This window comes from Geotrypetes seraphini, chromosome 14, assembly GCF_902459505.1.
Source record: "Geotrypetes seraphini chromosome 14, aGeoSer1.1, whole genome shotgun sequence".
Lineage (NCBI taxonomy): Eukaryota > Metazoa > Chordata > Amphibia > Gymnophiona > Dermophiidae > Geotrypetes > Geotrypetes seraphini.
The window spans coordinates 34797227-34824995 of record NC_047097.1 but is presented as its reverse complement, the minus strand read 5'-3'; the positions used below and the strand labels follow the sequence as shown (position 1 = coordinate 34824995).

The 27769-nt window shown below is 41.7% G+C and overlaps 1 long non-coding RNA gene across 1 annotated transcript in view; it reads right to left on the bottom strand.

Annotated features, from left to right (window-relative positions):
• The window catches only part of LOC117348374, an 873172-nt gene that overhangs the window by 494594 nt on the left and 350809 nt on the right, over positions 1-27769 (bottom strand). Inside the window, exon 2 of the long non-coding RNA XR_004536973.1 lies at positions 18835-18918. This is a non-coding gene — a long non-coding RNA (uncharacterized LOC117348374). The remainder of the gene's footprint in view (positions 1-18834; positions 18919-27769) is intronic.

Here is a 27769-nt window from a genome sequence, read left to right as displayed (position 1 = left end):
GCCATGTTACAATGCTGTACATGTCATATACACATCACTTATATTGCTAAATAAAATAACGTATGGAAAGAATAATGACATGCAGGTGGCTCCTTATCATCAATTATATTTTATTGAGCAACAAAAGGAGAAAACAAGGGACAAAGATGCACATGACAGCAAAGACAGCTCAGGAAATCACCCAAAATCCACAAAAACCCTCCCCCTCAACCCAATCCACAACCCAACCTCTCCCCTCTCTCTCTTACTGATACCAAACAAAAAGCACAAGAAACAAAATAAATATACAAAAGCAATAGGCCTAACAATTCAAAAGGTGGCTACGTGCCACAGGCGACAATGTAGTCCAAAAGGGCTCCCAAATCCGCTGGAAGGCCCGGCCAGGTAAGGAAGAGATATCCTGGACTCCTCTTCTCTCCCAAGAGAGCAGTGTAATCATGTGACAGCGCCAGAGAGAATAATAAACTAGTGGTGGGCAACCACAGTCGTCGAGGGCTACAACCCGGTCAAGTTTTCAAGACTTCCACAATCAATATACATGAGATTGACTTGCATGTACTGCTTCCAGCAAATCGATCTCACGAACATTCATTGTGGAAATCCTGAAAATGCAATTAGGCTTTGGTTCTCGAGGACTAGGGTTGCCCACCCATTATAGATCAACCAATTTTTGGAGGGATGAGCTTTCAAGGACCAAAGTCCACTTTGTCAGAAGCTCACGTCTAAATAAGGGGCACATTAACTAAGGAGAGCTAAGGAGAGAGCTCCGAAGCCGACGCGGGCAGCAAGTTCTTCGCTGCTCGTGCCAAAATGAAAAAAAGGTACGGGGAAGGGGCATGGGCGTGTGCACAGCAGGGGAGGTGGGGAAGAGGGAATACCGCCCCGGGCGCCGGTCACCCTCGCTACGCTACTGCTGGAAGCGGCATTAGATGCTGTACAGCACCTACGGAGGTGTGATTCACATCAAAGGCAGGCACCAGAAATGTAGGCCTGGAAAACCCTGGCCTACATTTCCAGTGCCTATCTTTGACGGAGGCGCAATTCTCTAACTGGCACTGTTATCAGCGGCCGCTTTACAGGTGGCCACCAACAACAATACCGGTTAGAGCAGGGGTCTCAAAGTCCCTCCTTGAGGGCCGCAATCCAGTCGGGTTTTCAGGAGTTCCCCAATGAATATGCAAGAGATCTATGTGCATGCACTGCTTTCAATGCATATTCATTGGGGAAATCCTGAAAACCCGACTGGATTGCGGCCCTCGAGGACCGACATTGGACACCCCTGGTTTAAGGGAAACCATTTCCTCACGCTTCTCTACAGGGCATCCCTAACCAGACTTGTAGGGCTAGATCAGGGTTGGGCAACTACGATCCTCGAGGGCCGGAATCCAGTCGGGTTTTCAGGATTTCCCCAATGAATATGCATGAGATCTATTTGCATGCACTGCTTTCAATGCATATTCATTGGGGAAATCCTGAAAACCCGACTGGATTGCAGTCCTCAAGGATGGACTTTGAGATCCTTGGGTTAGAGAATCCGGACCTAAGTGATTTACCCAGGATCACACGGAGCTACTGGGTCAATTGAACCCAGTTCCTCGTGCGCTCACCCTACTGCGCTAACCCTTATAGGACTCCTCTATTCAAGTTTTTCAGGAAACAATGTTGAGATGGGCTAATTTACAAGAGAATGCACATTAGGATTGCCATCATAATGACAAAAAGGCAATAATTGCATTTTTTAGCAAATCTGTTCAGTCCTTCATCCTTTTTTGTTGCTGTGGAATAGAACCAGTGAGATTAGCAAGAAATACAGAGCTAGCAGATTGGTGGTCACGTGCATGTGGAAAAGATACAAAGTTCAGTAGCAATATTAAAGATCAGAGTAGCTAAAACTTTATTATATTCGCAATAAGTCCCCAGGAGCAGACCTTTCCTCATTGCCAGGTGTTCTGTGGCACAAAATGCTAGTGATTAATAGGAGCTATTCCTGCAGTAACCTCCAACTTTCTTTCGGGGCTAATCATGAAAGATCTACCGGGGATTGGCCTGCTGGTTTTATCAGCACGCCCTAATCATAATGTTTAATTTTAGTGTGAAATAACAGCTGTATTACTATCATTTAAATGTTCATTTTTTTCCCCCAGTTCTTTGCATTCCAGTAATGGTTATGTAACATGTCAGAACTTATATAAACATACAGACAAATATTCAGCCAGTGTGGCGAGCAGTTTTTAAAAACATGCTGGCCATGGTGTTTAAAAAAAAAAAAAAAAAGTATATTCAGTGCTGTTATCCAGATACATCCTAATTCTATAAACTTGCATGCAATTGTATCCTTACCCCAAAATTCTGTACTGTATATGGTGCCTTATGCTGTGCGGACAATTCGGTGTGCACAGCCAACTTGCTGTTAATATTAGAAACCGGCTGAATTTTGGTTCCAGTTCTGGCTGCGTTGGAGAAACCGGCCTGAAATTCAGAACTGGTCATGTTTTGGTTTTAGCCAAAAATGCTGGTACATTTTTGGTTGAAACTAAAACTCCTCCTTACTAAAACTGCTGCCCACTCTCTGCCCCCGACCAAAACCACCATCCTCCCACTACTCCTTAGAAGCTCTGGTGGTCTATTGGCCTAATCGGGCAGGAGTGATCTGTTCAGGGGGAAGGAACTCAGCCAGTTTCAGTTTTAGCTTCAATTTCAGCTAAAACCGAGTAGTGAATTTTGGCTGCAAATTTTCACTTGTCCTTAGTACACAGGCCCCGAGGAAAACATAATGAAGCTTGTGTCTTTAAACATATAAAATTGCATGAATATTTGTTAGTGTATCTAGCTCCAAGTTTGTACCTCAGGCAATGGAAAGTGATGTAACTTACCTAAAGTTACAAATAAATAGAGAAGACACGGTACTCATAAGTATAACCTAAAAATTTACTGTGTCTGCTTATTATTTGTATCCAGTGATTAATTGGGCAGCCAATATATCTACCAAATAGGCCTCAAAATCCAAAAGGATAATTATTCCCCAGGAGCATAGCTCACTTAGAGAGTTCAATTCTAATCATTGGTCCACACCGGAAAAACAGCAGAGAAATAAACCCTTGCTCTCAGGGGAAAAAAATTCTCTGCTACAAAAACCAGGCAAAATAAGCGCATGTAAAGATCACCAAGTACAAAAAAATTTTCAATATTCATAGCAGTAACTTACCTTTAAAGCAGTCTTTTGTCTTCCACACGTACTATCTCTTCATAAATCCATCAGGAATCATGCAACCACTGCTTCAAAATCAAGCGATGATTGTAATCCAAACATTTGCCAAACTCTCTATCCAGTCCAGGAGTCGCAAAGTTCTCAATCTGATTCTTAAACTCTCTCAACAAGAGACCTTGTTTCGTGGGTCACTGTGTCAGGAGAATAACCTCTCTCAAAATCCAAGCTGCTCCTCCAAAAACGCTCTGGGCGCACAGCGGGATTCAGAGGCCTAAAAAGTCCCTGGATACCTTTAAAAAGCCGTTTTGATTATCGTCACTTGGATGACCTGTCTTTTAGATCATCCAAGTGCTGACTTGGGCGGGTTTTTAGATGTATTTCAGTTTTGATTATGAGCCCCTTAGTGTCTTTGCGGCTTACATATTGGTCTGACCCAGTATGACTGTTTTTACGTTCTTATCTTTTTCTTAAAGTGCTCTCTTCTATTTTTCTCTTTTCTGCCTCTATCCACTCAAATGTAACTCTTGCTTCATTCTTTTTCACTTTTAATCTAATCAACTTTCCATCCTCTTCTTCTATTTCACATTCCCATCTTCCCTTTTATCTGCTCCCCATTACCACATTTTTACCCTCTGTACTCATTATTCTCCTCTCACTCATCTCCTTTACAACTCTCCATTTTTAGCTTCACCTTCCTTGTTCTTTACTCCCCTTTGCCACCCAGCATTTCCTTCCTCTCTTCCTCTATCTCACAAGTCCAACATCTCTCCTGTATGCCCTTCTACCCCTCCTCCCAAGTCTGACATCTCTCCCTCCCTCCCCTGAGTTCATATCCCTTCTGCCTTTCTCTGTCTATCTCTCCTCCCCCTGCTATCCCTGAGTTGTTCATCTCTCCCTCTCCCAATTTTTCCCTCCTCCACCAAGTAAATCTCTCCCTCTCCCCATTTTCCCTCTTTCACCAAGTCCAACTCTCTCTTTCCCCATTTTGCCCTCCTCAACCAAATCCATCTCTCCTTCCCCATTTTCCCCCTCCATCAAGTCCATCTTCCTCCCCATTTCCCCCTCTACCAAGTCCATCTCTCCCCTCCACCACTTCCCCCTCCAAGGTCATCTCAACCTCTCCTGCCCCCTCTGCCCTCCCCAAAGTCCATCTCTCTCTATTCTCCTTCTACCCCCTTCTGCCATCTCTCCCTGTCCTCCTTCTAGCCCTTCTATCCACCCCATCCATCTGCCAAATCTGATCTCTCTTCTTTCTTCCTTCCCTCACCTTATCCCTGAGTCTGTCTTTCCCTCCTTTCTTCACTTGAATCCAACATCTCTCCCTTCTCCCACTCCCTCCCCCAAGTCTAATATCTATCTTCAGATAGCACTGTTGAGGAAGTAGCATCTTGCTTCCGGCTCTATCTGCTGCTCCCCTTCCTGGCATCTAATGCTTTCATCTTTCTCCTCCAATAAGCATTTTTCCCATTCTACCCCCCCTACCCCCATCCCATCTACCTTTAATTTTCTGTAAAAGTTGCCGGCAGCAGTAGCGATTCCCTGCCACCAGTCCCTGCATCTTCTCTCCATTGCGACCTGCCCTCTTTGACAACTTCCTGTTTCAACAAGGCGATTTTACTTTTGGGACCTTAGTACATGCACTGGATAATAAAGAATTAACAGGCAGGCCAGATATTGTGGTTTACCTTAGTAAAATGCCTTATATATATGAATTAATAATTTATATTTGGCACAATATGTACATAGCAGTTAATGAGTTTATTTTAGGATTGGCATGACATGATTTAACTGTCTACTACCTGAGAGTGATATCACATTATTTGTGAAGCAAATGTTGTTTTTGCCAGCAGCCTCTGGTAAGTGAACGAGAGCAGGTCTTCCATAGAGCATTTAGCAGTGGTGGGAAGAATAGCAGAGTCTCCTCAGGGTTTGGAAGGGGTGTCAGGAGAACCACTCAAGGGACTGTGTACAAGCGCTATGTGAGGATGGCTTCAGAGCAGAAGACTGAGGTCATCAGTGATGGGGCAGACAGAGAGAAATCTGGGTTGACCACTGATGGCATATTCAAGGTAGAGCCTACTAGAACTTCTGTTTCAATGTTTCATTTAATATCCTGTCCACTACTCAGCAAATGAAATATCAGAGCATATTGCATACAGTACATACAAAAGTATTCTTGTTTCTAGAATTATTTACATTTAGGTAGAAACAAATTGCCAGTAGGGATAATTCAAAAATTAACATGGCAGCCCTTATAGAAAAAAAAAGGGACATAAGGCATGGGTAACATCTTCCGCCATTGCTAGCACATTTAAGAGGTACCGTCTCTAGGGTAGCATAAATTACCTGTTGTTCTGTTATATTTAAGGGGTCTTTTACTAAGGCGTGCTAGCCAATTTAGCGTGGATGCATTTCGCGTGCATTTAGTAAAAGGACCCCATAGAGCGGTTGCTCATTTGAGTAATAAGAACATAAGAATTGCCATCTCCGGATCAGACCCTAGGTGCATCAAGTCCAGTGATCCATACACACGGAGGCCCCGCCGGGTGTACCCAGGCATAGTTTTAGTCCCCATATCACTGTATGCTTCTCAAGGGAGATGCGCATCTAATTTACCCTTACCTATATAACTCTATGCCACTCTTAAGGAGATGTGCATCTAGTTTACCCTTAAATCCTAGAACGGTGGATTCTGCAAATATTTCCTCTGGGAGAGCATTCCAGGTGTCCACCACTCGCTGCGTGAAACAGAACTTCCTGATATTCGTCCTGGACCTGTCCCCCCTCAGCTTCAGTCTATGTCCTCTTGTCCGTGTCACATTGGACATTGTAAATAACTGCTTTCTCTGCTCCATTTTGTCGAATCCTTATGGATTTTGAGGCCAGTTGGTAAATGAAATTAATATATATTTTATGTAATTTACTGGATATCGACATTTTATAGATACATATTTTTTGAATTTGTTGACACAACGTCGTATCTATCCTTTTTTCAAATTATTATATTTAGAAAACTGACATGATATGGAAGCCTTTACTAAATTCATTTTAATTTAATTAGTTTTGCATTATTTATTATTATTATTCGGATTCATTGACTATCTTTTCATGAAGAGATTCACCCAAGGCGGTTTACAATACATTGAATAGTAATCAGAAACTTGTATTTTCCCTGTCTGGCCTGGTGGACTCAAAATTTAACTTTGATACCTTGTGGTATGGACTCTACCATAAGATTAGATACGGCGCTCATGTACATACTCTGTGAAGAACCTTACAACTGAAGCAAATCCCAAAGCACAGACTGAATACAATACTATAAGCAGGGATGAAAGAAAGAATATTTCCAGCTTCTGTGGAGATGGGAATTCTCACCACAGAGGTGTTCAGGAGACAGTAGGTGAAAATTGGATGAGCATCAATTTGTATCCATTAGCACAAGACTAGTGAGTGGAAGTGCTGCAAATAATGTGAATTTGCTGTAAAGGTAGCACCTTGTCATGACTGAGGGCACAATAATGAGTCATGAGAACATGGAATATGATGACAGATAAGACCTTCAAGGTCCTCTAGTTTACTCATTTTGGTACTCTAATCTCTGGTGTCCCTTTTATTTCTTTGAAATTAACAATCTTGATCAAAAATATATCAAATGCCAAAACCTTCTATAATATTTTTAAAAGTCAAGAGGAAAAAGTGTGTGGCGCAGTGGTTAAAGCTGCAGCCTCAGCACCCGGGAGTTGTGGGTTCAAACCCACACTGTTCCTTGTGACCCTGGGCAAGTCACTTAATCCCCCTATTGCTCCAGGTACATTAGATAGATTGTGCGCCCCACTGGGACAGACAGGGAAAAGTGCTGGAGCACTGAATAAATTCATGTAAACCGTTCTGAACTCCCATGGGAGAATGGTATAGAAAACTGAATAAATACATTTTTCAGTTTTCATGACCTTTATTATTGCATGCTTTTTAAAAAATTGACCTAGAGGATGAGCACAGCTAAGCTGGAGAAGAAACATCTAAGACCTATACTGGGCAGACTTGAACGATCTGTTGCCTCTATGTGGCAATTCGGTTTAGGATGAGCTGCGGAGAGCTTTGACGGAAACTCCAGTAATTTGGAACATGAGGACAGTGTTGGGTAGACTTTTATGGTCTTTATCCCACAAATCACAAGATAGTTTGGATAGGTTGGTGTGAGCTTCGACAGTAACTCCAGCGTGCAGAGGAGGGGAGCAGCAACACTGTATTAATTTGGCTGGCGGCATCAGCATCCCTGCCAGCAAAGGCATGCTTAGCATGTGCGCTGGTAAGGGGAGAGAGGAGAAGGGAAGAATTCATTGCCCCCTCAGTCTATTCCTGGGTATCCCCAAAATTGGAGGGCTGGCTATGCCCCTTCTTTATAAAATAAGTCCCCAATAGGTACTCGCCTTACTCATAAGCATTCTTTTGCCAATGGTCTACTCCTTTCCCACATGTATCATGGTTAATCATTTGTGGTTTATCTCCAGGATTTTCTTCCATGAACACTAAATTGAAGTGTTGTAGACTGAATTATCCGGCAGATAAATGTAGTTTCTGATTGCTTGAGAGCTACTATTAAAAACAGTTTTGTCTCCCTTCCCACCTCACCTTTCTGGTCTGAGTCACTCTCTTTTTCCTCTCTCTATCATCCCCCCACCCCCACTTGTAGGTCCAGCATCTGTTCCTCCCTTCCCACCCTCTTTTCTGGTCTGGATCACTTTTTCTCCCCCTCCCCCCATTTTTGGGTTTAGCATCCATCCATCTTCCCTCCCCTGCCCTTCACCCTGCAGGTCCAGCATCCATATCCCTTCCTCCCCCCCCCCCCCCCTGAACACACACTTTTGGTCCACCTCCCCTGGGTCTGTCCTCCCTCCCATGTGGGTAGAGTTGGTATCTCTTTCCTGGACATTCACTACTTTCTTTTTTGTTATCATCACTAACTCAAGTTCATTTCGTAGATTTCTGATTTACTACTATTCCATGACTCATCTTCCTAGGTCTGCTCTGACTTTCTGTGCAAAATGAATCCTATTCTTGAACTGTACCATCAGATGTTTCTCTCATTTTCTTTCACTTTTTGCAATAAAATCCCCAGCGATATTGTTATAGTCACCCATTCATGCTTTGGAACACCATTTGCGCTAGAAAAGCATTGAAGAAGATTGTACTAACTTTTAGACTTAATTGCCAGGTTTCACTGGGCAGTGTAATACTATCTGAACAGAATGCACCGTTGGGCAGAGAGCCTACTGACTAGACTCTGGGGGGGGGGGGGGCAATATTCAGCCACCAGTGGTCAGAAAGTTTTTAAAATGCTAACTATCACAGGATAAATTAAACCCACATATTCAGTGCCAGACCTAATCCATCTGTTGGTGCTGGATATCTGGATCTGTGTGGGCCATCAAAAGTTACCTGAGTCCAGATGAAGTTAAATCTAAAGCCTCTCTATTCTCTAAAACAACCTAGTGCCACAAGAACCACCTCATCTCTACGAACCAATCTATCTATTCTCTAATTCCTCTGGAAATGGCCAGATAGATCCTTTATGCAATCCGCCTTGAACCGCAAAGTAATGGCGGAATAGAAATCACTAATGTAATGTAATGTAATGTTAAATGCCAGTACCCAGATAATTAATAGGGCATAATTAAGACTGCATGCTATGTAGTCCTACTAGGCTGGTTAGTTATTCAGGTACAGTGCTCGTATATAATATTTGCATTCATTAACCTAGTTCTCAAGCTGAATGAACGCAACTATATCCCTTGCATATTTTTTGATAGAGGTCCTGAGGAAGAGTGAATGATCGGACACAAGAACTGGCTTGAGTACTATTGAGTTAAACAGAATGTACTTAGTGTGCCTGGATAATGAATTGTATTCCCTTATGGCAATACTTAAACTTAGGCCTCTTTTAATAAGCATTTGATTATTCTCTAACAGGTCAGTTATTCCAAGTTAATTAGCAAAATATTATCTGGCATTAGCTAGCTTCTCAAATGACATTTAAATGCTCTTTTAAAGCCATTCAATTGAACTCATTTAATCCAACTCACTATCAATAGCTTTCTAAGTAGTTTTCATTTACTAATAGCAAACTGTGGTTGGTTGTTCAAGTTGCTATTGATGTTTTCTTTAGTACCAATTAAATTCTTATTGCAAGTACAACTCAAAGGGTTACCACTTTTTTTGGGTAAATTTAGATACGGCATCATAAGAAAGTAGCACTGAGAGTTACTGTGTTCCCTCTAAGCTGAATGACATCCTTCAGCTGCATTGCTGCTAGTGGATGGTAGTGCTTCTATATTGTGTTTTTAATCACTAGGGACAACCAGGTTCTTTGGAGTTCTGCAGAGCTTGCTTGTCCTTCACTATTGGAAAAGTGAAACAGCACCCTCCACTGGCAGGACTGTAGGTGGAAGACTCCCACTCAGGTTAGAGGAAACAGTAGAGATTTACCCATCGTTTGCTAACTTACAACACATGAAAAGCCTGGCTCTTTTCCAAAGTACATAGGCGGCAATTCTATAAGAAGGGTGCCAAAATACTGGCATATGTGTAGTTTCATCTTTTTCTTTTTTTTTTTTTTTGCTTTCTGTCAAATTCATTCTTTCATCTAAATTCTCTTCATATCCTTATTCATTATTTAGTTCTATCTAAACTTGATTATTGTACAGTACTCCCCCAATATTCGCAGGGGTTTTTAGTGGGGGAGACAGGAGAGGGCAACCGGAGAGGCAGGAGAGAGCAGCCAGAGCACTGGCGAGTGAAAGAAATTACTCGCAGTATGCTCCGACCGCCTCTTCCTGCACTAAAGTCGAGCCTCACCAATAAGGAACTGCTTAGGAACTGCTTTGACACGCAGCTCCTGATTGGTGAGGCCCGACCTTAGTGCAGGAAGAGGCGGTCGGAGCATACCGCGAGTGATTTCCTTCACTCACCAGCGCGCTGGCTGCTCTCTCCTGCCTCTCCGGCAGACCTTACCGGCCCGGTCATTCGCGGTCAGAAAATACCACAAATGACTGGGTCCACAAATTGCCGACCACGAATGACCAGGGGAACAGTGTAATTCCATTCTCATTGGTCTTCCTAATTATCAAATTATCAGTTAAATCGGTTACAATTAGTGCAAAATACCGCAGTTAGAGTGCTTTATTGCCACTCTAAATACGACCATGTCACCCCTCTCTTAAAAGCTGAGCATATTCTTCCCAATTCGTATCACATTTCTTTCAAATATAAATATCTTATCCTTTCAGATTTTGTCTAGTAGGCCTCCGTTGTTTCTATTTAGTTATCTGAGTCAATATTCTCCACAAAAACCTCTTCGTTCATCACATCCACACTTGCTGTCTGTTCCTTCTTGATGTTCCCAGAAATTCCTCTCTCTCAGTCATGGCTCCTACTCTTTGGAATTTGCTTCCTCTCTGTCTTCGTACAGAAAAATAATTTCCAACATTTAAAACCCAGTTAAAAGCTTACAATTTCTCTCAGGCATTTTCCTTATATATGTTAGTTTTTAGAGTTTTTTTTTCTTACTTATACAGTATTAGCTTTTGTTTTCTCCTTCTCCTTTATATCCTTTTTGCTTAAGATTTTATTGTAATTTTTTTCCCCATCATTCATTCCTTTTGTTTCCAGTCATACTTGTTCATTATTGTTTCTTTGTTTTAACCCCCTCCCCTTTTTCTTCTGTTATTGTAAACAGCTTAGATTTTAACTTTGGGTTTATATTGGTGGTATATTAAATAGCTTCAACTTGAACTATTTGTGCACATACATATGTATATGCCAATATTCTGGCTTTGTGCTAGTCTGTAACATGACATCTAAATGCAATGGCACATACTCTGAAGCTGAGTTTACATGATGGGCATGGCTGAGGTGCATAAATGATAGAATGCTATAATTTCCACACATATTTTTTAACAATCTAGACCAGTGTCTCTCAAACTGTGTGCCCCAAAGAGATTCCGGGTGTGCCACGGGGGGACAGGTGCCTGCACCCTCACCAAGACGGTGCCCAGAGCAGATCGTCTCTCCCTCCCTCCCCCCAAAGCCTTTTACTACGCTACTGGGGACAGAGCAGTGAACTACCTACAGTAACCAGTGACATTTATGCGCTATCTGGATAACATAGGATAGCTTTTTGCAGCGCTGTCTGGATAGTACTGCTGAATATCTCTCTCAGCAGCATTTATCTGGAACAGTCTCCCGATGGAGTTGGTGGAGAAGAAGACTGTGTCTGAATTCAAGATAGCATAGGGTAGGCATGTGGGATCTCTTAGGGAGAGGAGGAGATAGCGGATGCTGTGGAGGGGGCAGGCTGGAGGGGCCATTCGGCCTTTATCTGCCACCGTGTTTCTATGGTCTTCAGACAAAGCTTTTTCCTGATACTGCAAAATCCTGTTTTCTATGAGATGTGAACCTATAGTTTTAGATGGATTAAGATGAAATTTGAAGCAATAATTTTTCTTGTTTTATTTATTTTAAAAGCTATTTTGTTCATTGATATTGTGTATGTTTTTACAGTAAGCCGCTTAGGCATTAAGTGGATTATAATTATTTTAAATAAATAAAACACTTAAATTTTGACTCTTAGGGCTCCTTTTACTAAGGTGCGCTGGCGTTTTTAGCGCACGCACAAGATTAGCCGAAAAATTGCCACTTGCTTAAAAGGAGGCGGTAGCGGCTAGCGTGCGTGGCATTTTAGCGCGTGCTATTCTGCGCGTTAAGGCCCTAACGCACCTTTGTAAAAGGAGACCCTAATGTGTTATTATAGTCAAATTGTCATTGCAACTATAAATTGTCTATGCCAGGTTACATTTTATGTAAAATATTAGTATTTATTGTATTCCCATATGTATGTAAGAAAAAGTGTATCACTTTGTACTGAAGAATATGTGTAAGAAGAGGCCTCAGTAACGGAGCCCACGCACAGTCGTATTCACAGACTGAGTTATTCGGCGTGATTGTGCTGCTCCTTAACTCCACATATACATATGGGAATACAATAAATACTAATATTTTGAAAAAAGTTTTCCCATTGGGGGACTGTAGTATATTGTAGTGTGTTTACATTTTATGTAAACCACTTCAGTAAATTTCTTTACAAACACAGGAAAAAAATACATAAAATAGATGGTGGCCCTTCAAGGATGTGTCAGCCATATGCTTCAGTCAAGGTGTAAGACTGAAAAGGATCCTTTTGGGTTAAGTTACTGAAATCACTATTCGGAAACAAGAGGTAGGTATTTTTTTTTTGCAAGGTTTGTAGACACTACTAAAACCCCATTTATTGCTGTCAAGAAAGAATTTTGACAGAGGATTTAGCTTCCATTAATCTTTGCCTGACTTGTTTTGACAGCTGGGTTTTAGACAATTTTCTCAGTAATTTCTGATTCATTATAAAAGAACAATTACCAATTTCTGCTCCAGCACCTTTTTAATGATTCCTTGTAAATGACCTTGATACACCGGCACATTTTTAGCAAAACTGTATAGGAAGATATGAAAGCATAGTTATGTTCTCTTGGATTTTCCCTTTTCTCTTCCTTGCATTGTTGCTTCAATGACTGGCTTATATTCAGAGAGGAAAAACCATGCTTTGTTAAATGAAACACTGGACCCCAAACACTCTGCATTCATTCTCTCATATTTGTATGTATTACATACATTTGTCCACCAAAATGTGTAGTTTAATCTATCACGGCTTTTCCAATTTTTCGTGATCAATTGAACAGCTATTCCAGTCAAAACCAGGAAAAGACGGCTTTTATATTTATCAAGGGGAGCTTAAACATTTAACATAGTACCAAAAATTATGGCTTCGTATGTTAAGGGAATATCCAATTCTAAAACAATATTTATTTGTCCCCAAATTGACTTCCAGAAACTAAATATCAGTGGACAAAAAAATAACAGCTGATCTAAAGTCCCTATATCAGCATGACAGTGCCAGCATCTATTAGATTTGGAACTATCTAATTTTTGCAAATGAACTGGGGTCCAGAAAGTCCTATGTAATAAAAATAACCATGTTTGCCTCATAGATACTGACGCTGTACATTTCAACCTCCAAGTCCAAATTCGTGGCCAACGAGATACAGAAATATACTGTTTAATCTCGATGCTCCAAATATCTCTGAGACTATTTTTAGGTTTTTTATTCAAAAATTCAGAAATTAATTTATACCACTGGGCAGCCTGATGTCCTACTAAATCTGTCTGGTAGCAAAGGATCTGCAGGCTATAATAATTTTTAAATTTTTTCCATTTAGGGAACCCACTCTGAATGGCCTGCTTCAACTGCAACCACCTATACTGTTGAGATTTTAAAATGCCAAATGATTGTTGCAGCCGTGAAAATTCCAGCAGATTCTATTGGATATAACATCATCCAATGTCCAAATACCTTTAACAAAGTATGTAATCCATTGGCTTTATTTGCTGCTTCACATTAATGGTTTATGTATTTTTCTCTAAGTTTTTCCTTACACATCCGGGGTGGGGTGAGGGTGGGGGGTAGGGGAGGGAGAGGTAATTGAAAAATTGATATTAATTCTTCGTATCAATATAATAAAGTTGTCTTGTATTATTAATAATTGATAGAAGGGTGGGTGAGTAAAGTTATGGTAAGTTATGGTTCTATAAGCTAATTGTATAAAATGATGTAATCTATGTAATATTTTTCTGTATTCAATCAAATGTACTACACTGTTGTAGTTTATATAATACATTTTTACAAAAAAAATAAACAAAAACAGAGAGGAAAAACCAAGAGGTGCATAGAAGCTGCAGCCAAAGTCCAAATGTCACCAAACAGCATCCAAAAAAGTCACATAGTGGTAAATAAGTATAATCTTTGATGGTGAGGTGTGATATATACTGCCCTATACTATATAAATACAAAAACCAAACACAATATTTTTAATCAGTATGGCCCCCTATGATAAGATCCCTGCAACACCAAAAATGGGGAGAAAAAAGAGACCTCAGAATCAATGTACCCTCATAATTCAGCCCTACTTAGGGCTCCTTTTACAAAGGTGCACTAGCGTTTTTAGCGCACGAACCGGATTAGCGCACGCTACAGTGCACGCTAGCTGAAAAACTACCACCTGCTCAAGAGGTGGCGGTAGCGGCTAGCGCACGTGGCATTTTAGCGTGCGCTAAGCACGCGCTAAAAACGCTAGCGCACCTTTCGAAAAGGAGCCCTTAGTCATGCAAATTGGAGCCAGTCACAGACATCGGTCTCTGAAAAAAAACTCCACAAAATACAAAAAGATAAATAAATTCATCCAGATATGCAGTTCACTTAAACGTAGGAGTACTACAGGACCATATACATCCCAAATCGCAAAAATTGGTTCAAACTGCAAAAATCTAACCTCCACCTCCCCTCCCCCTCTTTTATGAAGCCGCGTTAGCGTTTAACGCTGGCAAAAGTTCCAATGCTCCTAGGTATTCTGGTAAGCCTATACAGGACAATTTTCTTTTTCCTTCTTTTTCTTTTGTTTTGGTTATTAGTCTGTAAGTTGTTGGGTTTTGAACAGAAGGGGAGGATTTTCGCTAGGACTCTTGAAACAGCTTTGTGCGAAACAGGGCCGCTGTCAAATCTGGCTGATGGAACTCTGTGTGTGAACCTTCTTGTTACTTTTACCAACTCCCCCCCCTCGCCTCTTTTTACGAAGCTGCTTTATTTTATCATCAACCACAGCGGTATTAGCACCTACTCTAATGCAAATTCTATGAGCTTTGGAGTAGAGAATGACACGGTGGCGGTTTACCCGCGGCCACCGCGTTTAGCCGCGGGTGACCCGCCGAAATGGGGAATGAAAACTAGCAGTCGCTGCGGCGACGGGGACAAGGCCATTCACCGCCCCATGGGGCGGTGAATGGTCTTGTCCCCGCAGTGAGGCATGAAGGATCGCGCGGTCCCCGCAGCCCACACCCGCCTGCCCAATCGATTCTAGTGTTTAGCCAGCTCTCTCCCTTCTCCTCACCTTAGTTTGTAGGTTTTCTTTTTCGGCGACCCGCACGCTATCAGAGAGCCGTGCACCCGCTGCTGCTCAGTTTCGATCTTCTGCTCTGATGCAACCGGAAACAGGAAGTTGCAGCAGAGCAGAAGATTGAACACTGAGCAGCCACGCGTGCGCGGCTCTTTAGGAAAGCGTGCAGGTCGCCGAAAAAGAAAACCTACAAACTAAGGTGAGGAGAAGGGAGAGAGCTGGCTAAACACTAGGATCGATTGGGCAGGCGGGTGGGGGCTGCAGGGACCGTGCGATCGCGCGTGTTCCCGGCTCAAACTGGAAGGAGGGAGTGAAAGGGAAAAGGATTCTGGGCCAAGGGGATGAAGACGGAAAGAAAAACCCACAGCAGGAAAGAAAGGGAAGGACAGGCAGGTGAGCCAGATGCTAGAAGCAGGGGGGGGGGGGAAGAAAGAGGGAAAAAAGCTAGATGAGGTTGAAAAGAAGAGACACACTGGTATGGAAGAGGAAGATAGGGGAAATCTGGACACAGGAAGGTAACAGAAAGAGGGGAAATTATGTGCATGGGGCATAGGGACAGAGACATAAAGGGGACATGCCATGGGGATGGTATATGGACACAGGGGGGGGGCAATGGCAGATACATAGGGGAGATATTAGAAATGGGGAAAATAGGAGCACAGAAGCGAGATGGTTTGTGGGGATGGGACAGGGACCAAGCTCGCAGGCTCCAGTGGCTTACACAAATTACATTGTAACGTGCCATGAAAATAAGAGGGAGGAAGGTAGATAGATAGGCCACGCGAGAGGAGCTGAAGGGTGGTAGAAAGGAACAGATGGTAAAGGAGGGAGGGAAGGGTGGTGGTGGAAAGGAATAGGGCAGACATTGAAGGAGGGTGGAGAGGAACAGACCCTGAAGGGAAATGTGGAAGACAGAGTGGGAAGAAGACAGATGCCAGACTATGGGGGAGCGGAGGGAAGAAAATGGGTGCTAGACCAATTGAGGGGGGGGGGTGAAGGGAGAGGCACAGTAACAGCAAATGGAAGACGCAGAGAGAAGACACACAGTGGATGGAAGGAATTGAATGAGAAGATGTGGAAAGCAGAAACCAAACAACAAAGGTAGAAAAAAAAAATTATATTTATTTATTTATTTTTTGCTTTAGGATAAAGTAGTATATTAGTTGTGTTGATAAAAATTTATAAACAAAGCCCTGCCAGCTGAACATCTCTTTCTCTAGTTCAGCAGCAGGAACTTTGATTTATAAGAAAGGAATAAGCTAAATATTACAGTATTAAGGCTTATATGGATGCAGCGGGAACGGTGACGGGGCGGTGAATGGGATGGCGGTGACGGTGATGGGGCGGTGAAGGAAACGGCGGTGACGGGGCGGTGCAGAGGATGGTAGGCCGGGGACGGGGCGGTGATGGGGACAGATTTTTTCCCCGTGTCATTCTCTATTTCGGAGCTAATACCACCACGGCCAGCGATAAAAAAATCCTAATGCAGCTTCTTAAAAGGGAGGGTTAGTTTTTTGCTGTTTGAAGTAATTTTTGCAATTTTGGATGTATATGGTCCTATAGCACTCCTATATTGAAGTGAACTGCATTTTTAGATGAATTTATTTGTCTTTTGTGGAGTTTTTTGAGACCGATGGCTAGTCCCAATCTGCATGACTATGTAGTGCTGAATTATTAGGGTACATTGATTCTGTGGTCTCTTTTTCTCTACCTTTTTGGTGTTGCACGGGTCTTATCATAGGGATCCATACTCGTTAAAGATTGTGTTTGATTTTCATATATACTGTCCCACCATAGAACTATTTCAATCACGTTGCGTCCTTCTTCCTTCCTGAATTTTATGTGCAATTCAAAGGGGGTGCAGAAATGAGTGGGACATGGGCAGAACTTATAGAATAAGTTATGCCTGGTTCCCAGGCATACGCGCTATTCTATAAAATGTATCTAACTTTAAGTGTGGCTTAAAGAATAGTGTTTCTGTGGTGCCATATATAGAATCTTTTAGGTGCCATATATAGAATTACCCCCATAATGGAGAGGTTCTACTCCATGGAGCTTCCAATCTAGCCATAACAGACAAGACTCAAACAAGAAAGAAACAAAAGGCTTTGAATTACAGCAGAAAAGTGTCTTTAATTCAGATGGATGCTACTTAGTCTAATTGGGCAAAGCTGCAAGAGATCAGGAAATCTGCCACCCCTCAAAAAAATCTATTAAAAAAATTAGGTAAGATAGTGTGGAAGGGCACCCAGATACCTTTGGTGGAGGCAAGAAAATCTAGACAATGATACAGTCAGTAGTGACCTTCTCAAGTTGATTAATGCTAAAATGATGCTTCTTGCACTATCACTTACTACTAGAGAATGACACGAGGATGGGTACCTGCAGTTAACCATGGGGCGGGGACTGGGACAAAGCCCATGGGATAGGGAAGGAGACAGAGCCTGAGGATGGGGCAGGCAAGAGATGGGGACAGGGGCAAACTATGTCCCCGTATCATTCTTTAAAAGCTTGAGACTAGTAACAATGTGTAAAAACTTAACACGTCTTAGACAATTGGCAATTGAATTCTATGATTTAAAAAAAATACTGAAGCTGCTTTTGAATTTAAATGAACTACTATTAAATGACATCATTTGTGTCTTGTCTGCCCTTGATGGGGCAACAAGAGTCTTGTCTGCTCATTAGACTCCTACCATCTGCAATGACCTTCCATCATGTTCCCAGCTGCTCAAGCATCTTACTGTTACTGCAAAAGATTCATCAATCATTGTTGGCATCAAGGAACAGTTCCAGTATTTAATAGACACTGTTCATCCACTACACAGTTTAGATTCTCTTCAATATCCATGTCTGAAAGACAATCCAATTATCTTCCTAGATAATGTAGAAACACAGGTAACTGAATCTTTGGGAAGGTTGTACCTAAACCAGATCAAAATGGAAGGCTCTATTTATAAACAATTAAACAGAATCTTTTACATTTTTATACTTTAATATAAATAAATATTTATTATAAGTACAAGATTGAGACTCCTGAGGCAGGCCATAGAGTCTTAATAAATTCAATAAAGAAATTGAGCACCACAGGTCACCTTTGCTGTTTTTCTTGTCTTTCTACCTTCGAAAGGTAGCAACTCCTGTTTTGCTGTGTTCACTTGAGGAAACACCTTTTAAAATATCCTCTCTATATAAAGCTACTGAGAACCTACATAGTAAATTCCAAGGGCTCAAACAGCCCTAACCCTATCTATAAAAAGGCAATGCTGCAAATGATACATTTAGCCCTAGAACACTGATATACCTACTATTGGAAAACTAGATCAAATTCCTACACAAAATCTAAATACTAGTAGCATGCTTTGTATTGATCACATGCAGAGCACAAACCAGCTCTCAGCTAATACAGATTAAAATGCAAACAAAAACTGATAAGGAAACAGTCCAGCCCTTGAGAACTAGAAGCAGTAACAGTTATGCACTTCCACCTATATTGAGCAAAATGCAAATATACTATATAAGAAATAGCCCTTTTCAAAGGTGACATATTCAAACCAGGACAAACTGAAAATAAACCTTTTTTCCTACCTTTGTTCGGGCATTTTTCTAATTGGTCCCAATCTCTCTTCACTTTTCTATTGTAGCAGCCTTCTGATCCAGCTTCCACCAACCCTAATAAAAAAAAGAACATGCAGGGTTAGTAGTCTCTTGGATTTCTTCTCCCAGACATCTAATTTCAGAAAAAAAAAAAATGTTCATTATATACATTCCAGAATTTAAGCAGGCCCATGTATAGAATTCACTGAATAAATTAACAATCTGGACATTAAACAAATTAATCTTGCATCCATTATACATATAAACATAGGAACATGACTGCAGATAAAGGCCAAGTGACCCATCTAGTCTGCCCATCCGCAGTAACCATTATCTCTTTCTCTCTCTGAGAGATCCCACGTGCCTATCCCAGGCCCTCTTGAATTCAGACACAGTCTCTGTTTCCACCACCTCTTCCAGGAGACTGTTCCATGCATCTACCACCCTTTCCATAAAAAATGGATTGTCTCAGATCATTCCAGAGTCTATCACCTCTTAACTTCATCTTCTCATTGCAGAGTTTCCTTTCAAATGAAAGAGACTCGACTCATGCATATTTATATTAATATAGGTATTTAAACGTCTCTATCATATCTCCTCTTTCCTGCCTTTCCTCCAAAGTATACAGATTGAGATCTTTAAGCCTTATCACGAAGACCACACACCATTTTAGTAGCCTTCCTCTGGACCAACTCCTCTGGACCTTCCTCTGGACCAACTCCATCCTTTATATATCTTTTTGAAGGTGCGGCCTCCGGAATTGTACACAATATTCTAAATGAGGTCTCACCAGAGTCTTATACAGAGGCATCAGTATCTCCTTTTTCCTACTGGCCATACCTCTTCCTATGCAACCTAGCATCCTTCTAGCTTTCATCGTCACCTTTTCAACCTTTTTGGCCATCACACACAATCATACTCAAGTCCCGCTCTTCCGTCGTGCAGATAAGTTCTTCACCTCCTAAACTGTACCATTCACTCTGATTTTTGCAACCTTGCATTTCTTAGCATTAAATTTTAGCTGCCAAATTTCAGACCATTCTTCAAGCTTCGCCAGATCTTTCTTGCCTCTAATGCCTCCAATGCCTATTACCAAATACCCCTCATAAGCTTCTCAAGAAAAGCTGGCAGGAGTTGATAGCCTTCCATCCTACTGGCTCATTTTCATTGTTGCTATAGCCACTTCTAGTACAAGAACACTGCTGAGCATCAAGTAAGAAGGAGGCAAACATGAACCTTCTGCCAACTTAGATTGAGGAGCTCTGAGAGGGGAGGTTCTAAGGGGAGCTTCTAGGATCTGTACTTTTCCATTTGGGATTGAGTAAAGACAAAAGTTTTTATAGACATCACTTGCCAGGAGAGAATTAGGAGGGATTGGAGGGAAGGGAAAGATTGGTATCATTACTGTAATAAAGCCAACTGATGAGCTACCTGTTTGTTCAGCTAAATTTAGATACCATGCATAACATGGCTTTTATATTTAAGCATTCAGCTTGGTTCAGTTTTCATGGGGCCTGTTTAGCCATGTAGGTCCAGATTCTATAAATAATGCCTAAAGTTAAACACCTAGATTGACACACATAGCCAATGTAGGTGCCTAACTTAATTTTCTTAATTGGCTTAATCGGTGCTGATAATTGAAAATGACATTTAAAACAATTTAAAAACCATTAAAAAATAATTAGCTGCTAAGCGCCTACACAAAGGCGCCTACCAACAAGTAAGCACGGTTAGGGGTGGAGTCAGGGTGAATTTTGGGCTTAGATTGACTTAGGCACACTCAAGCCAAGAAAACCCTGGCCTAAATGGGAGTGTGCCTAAGGTTTCAATACCTACTGGCATCTAACGTTGCTTAGGTACCACTAGGCGTGATTCTATAAATGGTACCTAGCAGATAAGAACATAAGAATAGCCTTACTGGGTCAGACCAATGGTCCATGTATCCCAGTCACATCCTCACAGTGGCCAATCCAGGTCACTAGTACCTGACAAAAACCCCATAAAGTAGCAACATTCCATGCTACCAATCCAGGGCAAGAAGTGGCTTCCTCTACATCTGTCTCAATAACAGATTATTGTTCAAACTTTTATTAAAACCAGCTACGTTAACTACTCTTACCACAACCCATAGCAACACATTCCAGAGCTTAACTACATTTCCCCCTCCCCATTCACAATTTCGACACTCACGGTTTCACATATTTGAGATTTTTTTTGGGGGGGGGGAACCCCATAGTTTAGGACGTTCCCGCCTCCCTCCAGCCTTTCTCCCGGCATCCCAGCCTTACTTGGTGGTCTAGCGAGCTTTCGGGGCAGGAGCGATCTTCCTACGCTCCTACCCCGTGTAGATCGCCAATAGGAAATGGCTGCCGTGAGCTCCCGTCGTAGTCTCAAGAGACTACGGAAACTCATGGCAGTCATTTCCTATTGGCGATCTGCACGAGGCAGGAGCATAGGAAGATCGCTTCTACCCTGAAAGCCTGCTAGACCGCCAGGTAAGGCCGGGATGCCGGGGGAAGGCGGGAGGGAGGCGGGGGTGGGTCAGAGCTGGACGAGAAGTTATTCACTGTTTTTCTCAATTCGCGGTCCGGCTCTGCCCCTATCCCCTGTGAATACCGAGGGAGAAGTGTATTCTCTGAGTGAAAAAATATTTTGTTCTATTGGTTTTAAAAGTATTTCCCTGTAACTTTAGCTAGTGTCCCCTACTATTTATAATTTTTGATGGAGTAAAAAAAATTGATCCACTTGTACCCTTTCTACACCACTCAGGATTCTGTAACAGGCTTCAATCATATCTCCCCTCAGCCATCTCTTTTTCAAGTTGAAGAACCCTACCCTCTCTTTTCTATTTTTTTTTTTTTATAAACCAACACAAAGTGCAACATATTATCAACAGTTAACAATATAAGAACATAAGAGCATAAGAATTGCCGCTGCTGGGTCAGCACTTAATTCCATCAAATTATATAATAAGTATATAATCTCTCCCCTCCACTCTTTCATACAGTATAAAAACAATCAAGAACAATACAAATGATCAAGGTAAACAAAATTACAACAACTAATTGATTAAATACATTTCCCCCCCTTTCACCCACCCTTCCTGGATGTGTATAATCAACGGGCAAAACTAGTAATCAATCTTTACAAAATTTTGTGAATGGGTCCCAAACCTCCTTGAATTTCTTATAATGTCCCAACTGTATTGCACTTATACGTTCAAATGTATAAGTTTGGCATAAGGATTCCCACCAAAAACAATAGTTTAACCTGTCACAATTTTTCCAATTTTTCAAAATAAGTTGCATAGCAACTCCCGTCATGATGAAAAGTAATCTATTGTTATATGAAGTTATTGGACTCTTGGCCATCAATAACGTACGAAAAAGCACTACGTCATACGTCAGAGCCAATGGAACTTCTAGTATTCTATTTATTTGACCCCCCAGATGGATCGCCAAAAGTTAAGTATCAAGGGACAAAAGAAGAGCAGATGATCCAGTGTTCCTATATTGAGATGACAGTGCCAACATCTATTTGACTTAGAACTATCTAATTTTTGTAATCTAATCTCTTTTCTATTTGATATCCAGTGCCTAATCCACAACTGAACATTGCCTCCTATCCCATGACTCTTTAATTTTCTCTGGATCCTCTTATGAGCAACTTTGTCAAAAAGCTTTCTGAAAATCTAGATACACTACATCAACTGCTTAGGAGTTAGCTGCTGTTTATAGAGTCAGGGCCTTAAGACCTAAAGTTAGGAGGCTAACAGCCTCATTTTACAGAGAAAAGCCAACTCAAATCAGTGCAACCTCATGGCTTAAATGCCTCCATTGACTGGATATATTTCTATTGATTCATTTTATTGCTGTTTTCTTTTAAGATTTATGACCTGCTGCATATAGTTAAGATCTCTAGTTTAGTGTTACTGTCCCTTTAAATCAGTTCTGAATAAGCCGGTCACATGACAGTCATGACTAGGCCGGCTTAGCTTTACCATTTTAAAGACGCTGAAGCGCCATTTTTTTCTTTCACTGTGCAAGACTGTCAGCGTCAGTATACTGCAGGTATTGTAAGCTTTTTTGTAACTCCTACAAGGATAATTTGACATTATTTATGTTTTTCATGCTTTCATGATTTGATTTTGTATTTCCTTAGAGCCCTGAAGAAATGAGTTTTTTAAAACGTTGGTCTTCGTCGGCAGTTTTGAAAGGAAGTTTTACTGGTGCCTGCATCATACTATAAAGTTTGTATGTTGTTAAGTGAAGATAAGTGATGCTTGCACTTTTTGAACTATAAATTATAAACTACATTCCATCATACTTGAGTCACTGTATAGAATGTTGGAGGGGAGCTAATGAGCTACTTAAGCTCCCCTTCATAGCTCCGAAGCAGTGATTGCTCTACAGCTTCTGAGGCAAATTCCCCAGCAAGTGCATACTCACTGAGTTGAACTGAATATATAAAGCACAAGGTGATTACATTTTGAGCATTTTGTTCAGCGCCTTAACTGGAGGTTATCAGTTTATTTTTTTGTATTTTTTTTTCTCCAGTTCTTCTTTACTTTTAATTTTGCTATTCAGAGTACCAACAGTTTTGATCTTTATGACAAGGGGTTCTAGCCTAACAATCATTCAGAAGATCACTGAAAACCCATTTATTTGACAAATTCGTTTAAACTTCCTCAAACGATTTCCTACGTCTACTTGCATGCTCCTGCCTTCTGATATATGTAATTATGTTACACGCCTGTTTGTTTACTCCAACTTCATGCTCTTGATGTAACTTTGCTGCATTCCTACAGCCTCTCTTGTAAACTGTCTTGAACTGAAAGGTATGACGGGATATAAATAAAGCTATTATTATTATTATATGAACCTCAGTCATTACAAAGTAGAATGATAAACATTCCACAATCATGGCAAGATACCTGCCCAAGCCCAACCCAATGAACATCTAATCTGTGTCAAGAAACTGACAGAGGACAGCAAAGGTCTAGCACAGGAGTGGGCAACTCCGGTCCTCGAGGGCCGGAATCCAGTCGGGTTTTCAGGATTTCCCCAATGAATATGCATTGAAAGCAGTGCATGCAAATAGATCTTGTGCTGATTCATTGGGGAAATCCTGAAAACCCGACTGGATTCCGGCCCTCGAGGACCGGAGTTGCCCTCCCCTGGTCTAGCAGCTTACAAGAGTTTGCTGTTCAACCGCTCTCTCTTTACTTCCCCCTATTGGAATTTTGTAACACTCATAATACTCTGCAAAGTAAAGATAAGATGAACACCATGCCCATGAAAAGTCAGCGTGCCCATTTTTCAGAAAATATGTCTCTCTCTCACTCTTTTTTTTTCCATTTTGAATCTGGATAATATTATTAAAGTCATACAGCAAATCCTGGTGTCAGTAATAACTCTGTTACCATGACTACCTCAAGCTTTAAACAATGATTTTGGAATATAATTCCATCATATTTGAGCAATGCTCCATTAGTCAAGGCTTGTTCCTGCTTCTAGTGCTCACACTGATCACAAAGTAAGATTAATAGCAACGGTACTTTTCTCCGTTAACTAATCTCTACTTAGCCACTATCCCAGCATTCCTTCTCATTTTGATTGTATTTTGAAGTGCCTTTGTCTCAGACTAGACGCATCATTGAAATTACTGGCAGTTTCTTCATTTTCCAGTTTTCTATTCTGCTGTTCATCAAGCCGAAGGCTAAAAGCACTATGTAGGTGATCAATATGTTTTTCCTCTTCTGTCACGTAGAAAATAAATGCTCAGGCAGACATTTGGAGGCATTTATATGGATAAATGACACCACTGGTGTTGTACCTGGATAGGTGCCTTTTTCAGTTTTAGTTCAAGGTGAGTAACCTTCAGGTACAGACAGTGGCATAGTGAGAGTTAAGGGTGTCCGGGGTGGTGGTGCCCCCCTGCCATGCGTGGACCCCTTCCCTACTCTGTACCTCTTTTAACTTCCCCAGAACGAAAAGCATCACCAACTCGCTGCCTGCCCCAGTATCGGCTCTCCCTCTGACATCATTTCTTAGGAGCTGGACCTGAGAGTGATGTCAGAGGGAGAGCCGAAGGTTGGAGATATTGCTCACACCCAACAAAGAGATAGGTATGGTGGGAGGAAGTGAAGGCACGCGCATGCGGTGGGGGGACAAGTGGGAAGGAGCGGGGGTGGAGAGGAGGAGGGGTGTCAGTGCCCTCACCAAGATGGCACCTGGACCAGGCCACCCCCCTTACTATGCTCCCCAAAAATTTGATCCCTGGTGGTCCAGGGGAGCAGCGGGTAGGAGCGAGCTTTCCATGCTCCTGCCCGCTGTTAACCTGTTTGGTGTCAGCTGATTTCTTCTGCCGCTGAGCCGCAACCAGCAGGAGCTGCCTGCTTAGCGCTCAACAGTTTCTTTGACTGGCTCCCGTGAATTCTCGCGATTCGAGAGAATTTACGGGAGCCAGTCAAAGAAGCCGCTGAGTGCCGAGCAGGCAGTGCCAAAGCGCGCTCCTGCTGGTTGCCATTCAGCGACAGAAGAAATCAGCTGCCACCGACCAGGTTAGCAGCGGGCAGGAGCGCGGATAGCTCGCTCTTGCCCGCTGCTCCTCTGGACCACCAGGGATCAAATTTTGGGGGAGGCCACGGCCCCTGTGGCCCCCTGTTCCGGTGCCTATGCATATACATGATGTTTTGTTTATGGTGACAAATTTGTTTCTTATGTGTTTTCAGTCTTTAATTATATTCCGCTATCTATTCCCTCTCTTTTTCCTTCATGTGTTTTTATGACTGGATTTTTTAAAAAATGTGACTACTGTTGCTGTTGAATGTTGACCCAATATAGTTTTCCACTTCCATGCTAGATTCTTTGTGTTTGTTCTTTAGAAGTAGGTTTGAAATTTGCAAGGTTTAAGGGGGAAGGGAGGGAGAATTATGTATTGTGGTAGTCAATGATTTGCTGAACTTGCTTAGTTGGTTTTCCAATTGATCTACCAAAGTTTGAGGGGAACCAATAAATAAGGTGAATACATGTTCTAGCATTAAAACAAGAAAAATCCACCTTATTTATTGACTTCCTTACACAGCAGAATTCCCAGATGCTAGTTTTCAGTAAATCAGGCCAGAGCAGATGTTTGCAATCTGCCTTCTTCTCTCAAAAAGGGAAACTTAACATCTTGTATAATGAAACTATAGTTGTAGAACTTCTAAACCTAATACAAAATATGGGATGAAAACTAGACAGTTTAGCTGTTTATGGTGTACAGGATTTGTTAACAGGAGTAACACAGTTTTTCATTGGGTTTTCATTTTCTCAAGAGCGGTTTCTCAAGAGAATGATGTCCTCCGGGCGGAGAAGTTACCATTTTACATTAATTTAAAAAAAAAAAAAGGATTTCAAAAACAATTCAGATTTTTGCTCTCAACTCGTTTGCCTTGTCTGTCAGTGCCAATAGAAGTATATGAATGCTTTCACATATCGATTTTGAGAAACATCTTCAAATTTACAGATTTAAAGCCCTGTTTTCCATAGGGACTCTACATGGACATTCTCATTTTCCTGGCATTTTACAAAAGGGTCTGATCAATGCAGAGCCTTGAGGACACTGGAAAATACATGTTATTTACTGGCATATCCAGTAGAAAAATAGGAGGGGGGGAAGACATCACTTGGTAGATTCTATATAAAAACAGCTGTCCTCCAAATTCTATAAATGGTGCTTTGAGTTCTGTGCGCAAATTTGGGCACATGCCCATTTTCTGCTTGCAATTTAATTGAACTTGCCAAGGAACACTGATAACAGGCTTCTTAACAAGCAATTATTAGCATTGATTGGTTTTAATTTAAATTTATATGCATAAATTTAGGTGTGTGATCAGCATCTAAAATTTACATGTGGCATCATAAAGGGGAGTGAAGAAATGGGAGGATCATGAGCAGATCGGGGACATTCCTCAAAGTTACACAGGTAGACTAACTTTAGATGCGGTTTATGGAATAGCACTTAGCAATGATTGTTTTAAGTGCAATATATAGAATTCACTCCTATACAGTAAGGCACTCCTAATCAATACTTAAACATGTCTAAAAACCCGCCCAAGTTGGCACTTAGATGACCTAAAAGACAGGTTGTCCAAGCGCCGATAATCAAACCAATGTTCTGGACATGCTGTGGACTTTTTATGCCTCTGAATGCCACTGTGTGCCCAGGAGTGTATCTGGAGGAGTGGTTAGGGCAGTATGTGTGTGGGATGGGAGCTGACTGCAGGGATAATCGAATGTTGTACTAGACATCCTGGATGAAACTTAAATGGTATGAGTTAGACGATGTAAAAACAGGTATAAGTGCCAAAAAAGTATCCAAAGTGACCAGATAACCACTGCAAAGATCCACACACTCCCCCACAAAGATCACAATAAAAAAGTACATACCTGTCTCCAGAACATCAGCACCTGGTATAGGAAAACCTAGTAGAGCTGTACACAGGTGTCTTAAATAGCCTGGGGGGTGGGCTAGTGAACCATAGAGAGAAGGACCCAAGGCCATAAGTCACTTTAACCACTACATTTGTGGTGGAACATGTGCGTCCACCAAAAAACCCCAAACCCTACTCTACTGCCATATAGGTGCCACCTGCAGCTATAAGGGCTATTGGAATTATAGACAGGTGGGTATAGTGGGTTTTGGGGATGTGTTGGGGGGCTCACCATAACCTATAAGGGAGTTCTTCTGAGATGCTTATCTGGCACCTTTTTTGTAAAGTTCACAGCAGTGCCCTGTAAGGTGCCCCACTGCTCTGTTGCCACGTCTGGGTGGCCAGTCCATTACAAGATTGACCCTTCCCACATCCAAATGGTCTTGTTCTGGGTATTTGGGACTTGGACAAAATTGTGGTGAAAAATATGGTATAAAGATAGATGTCCTG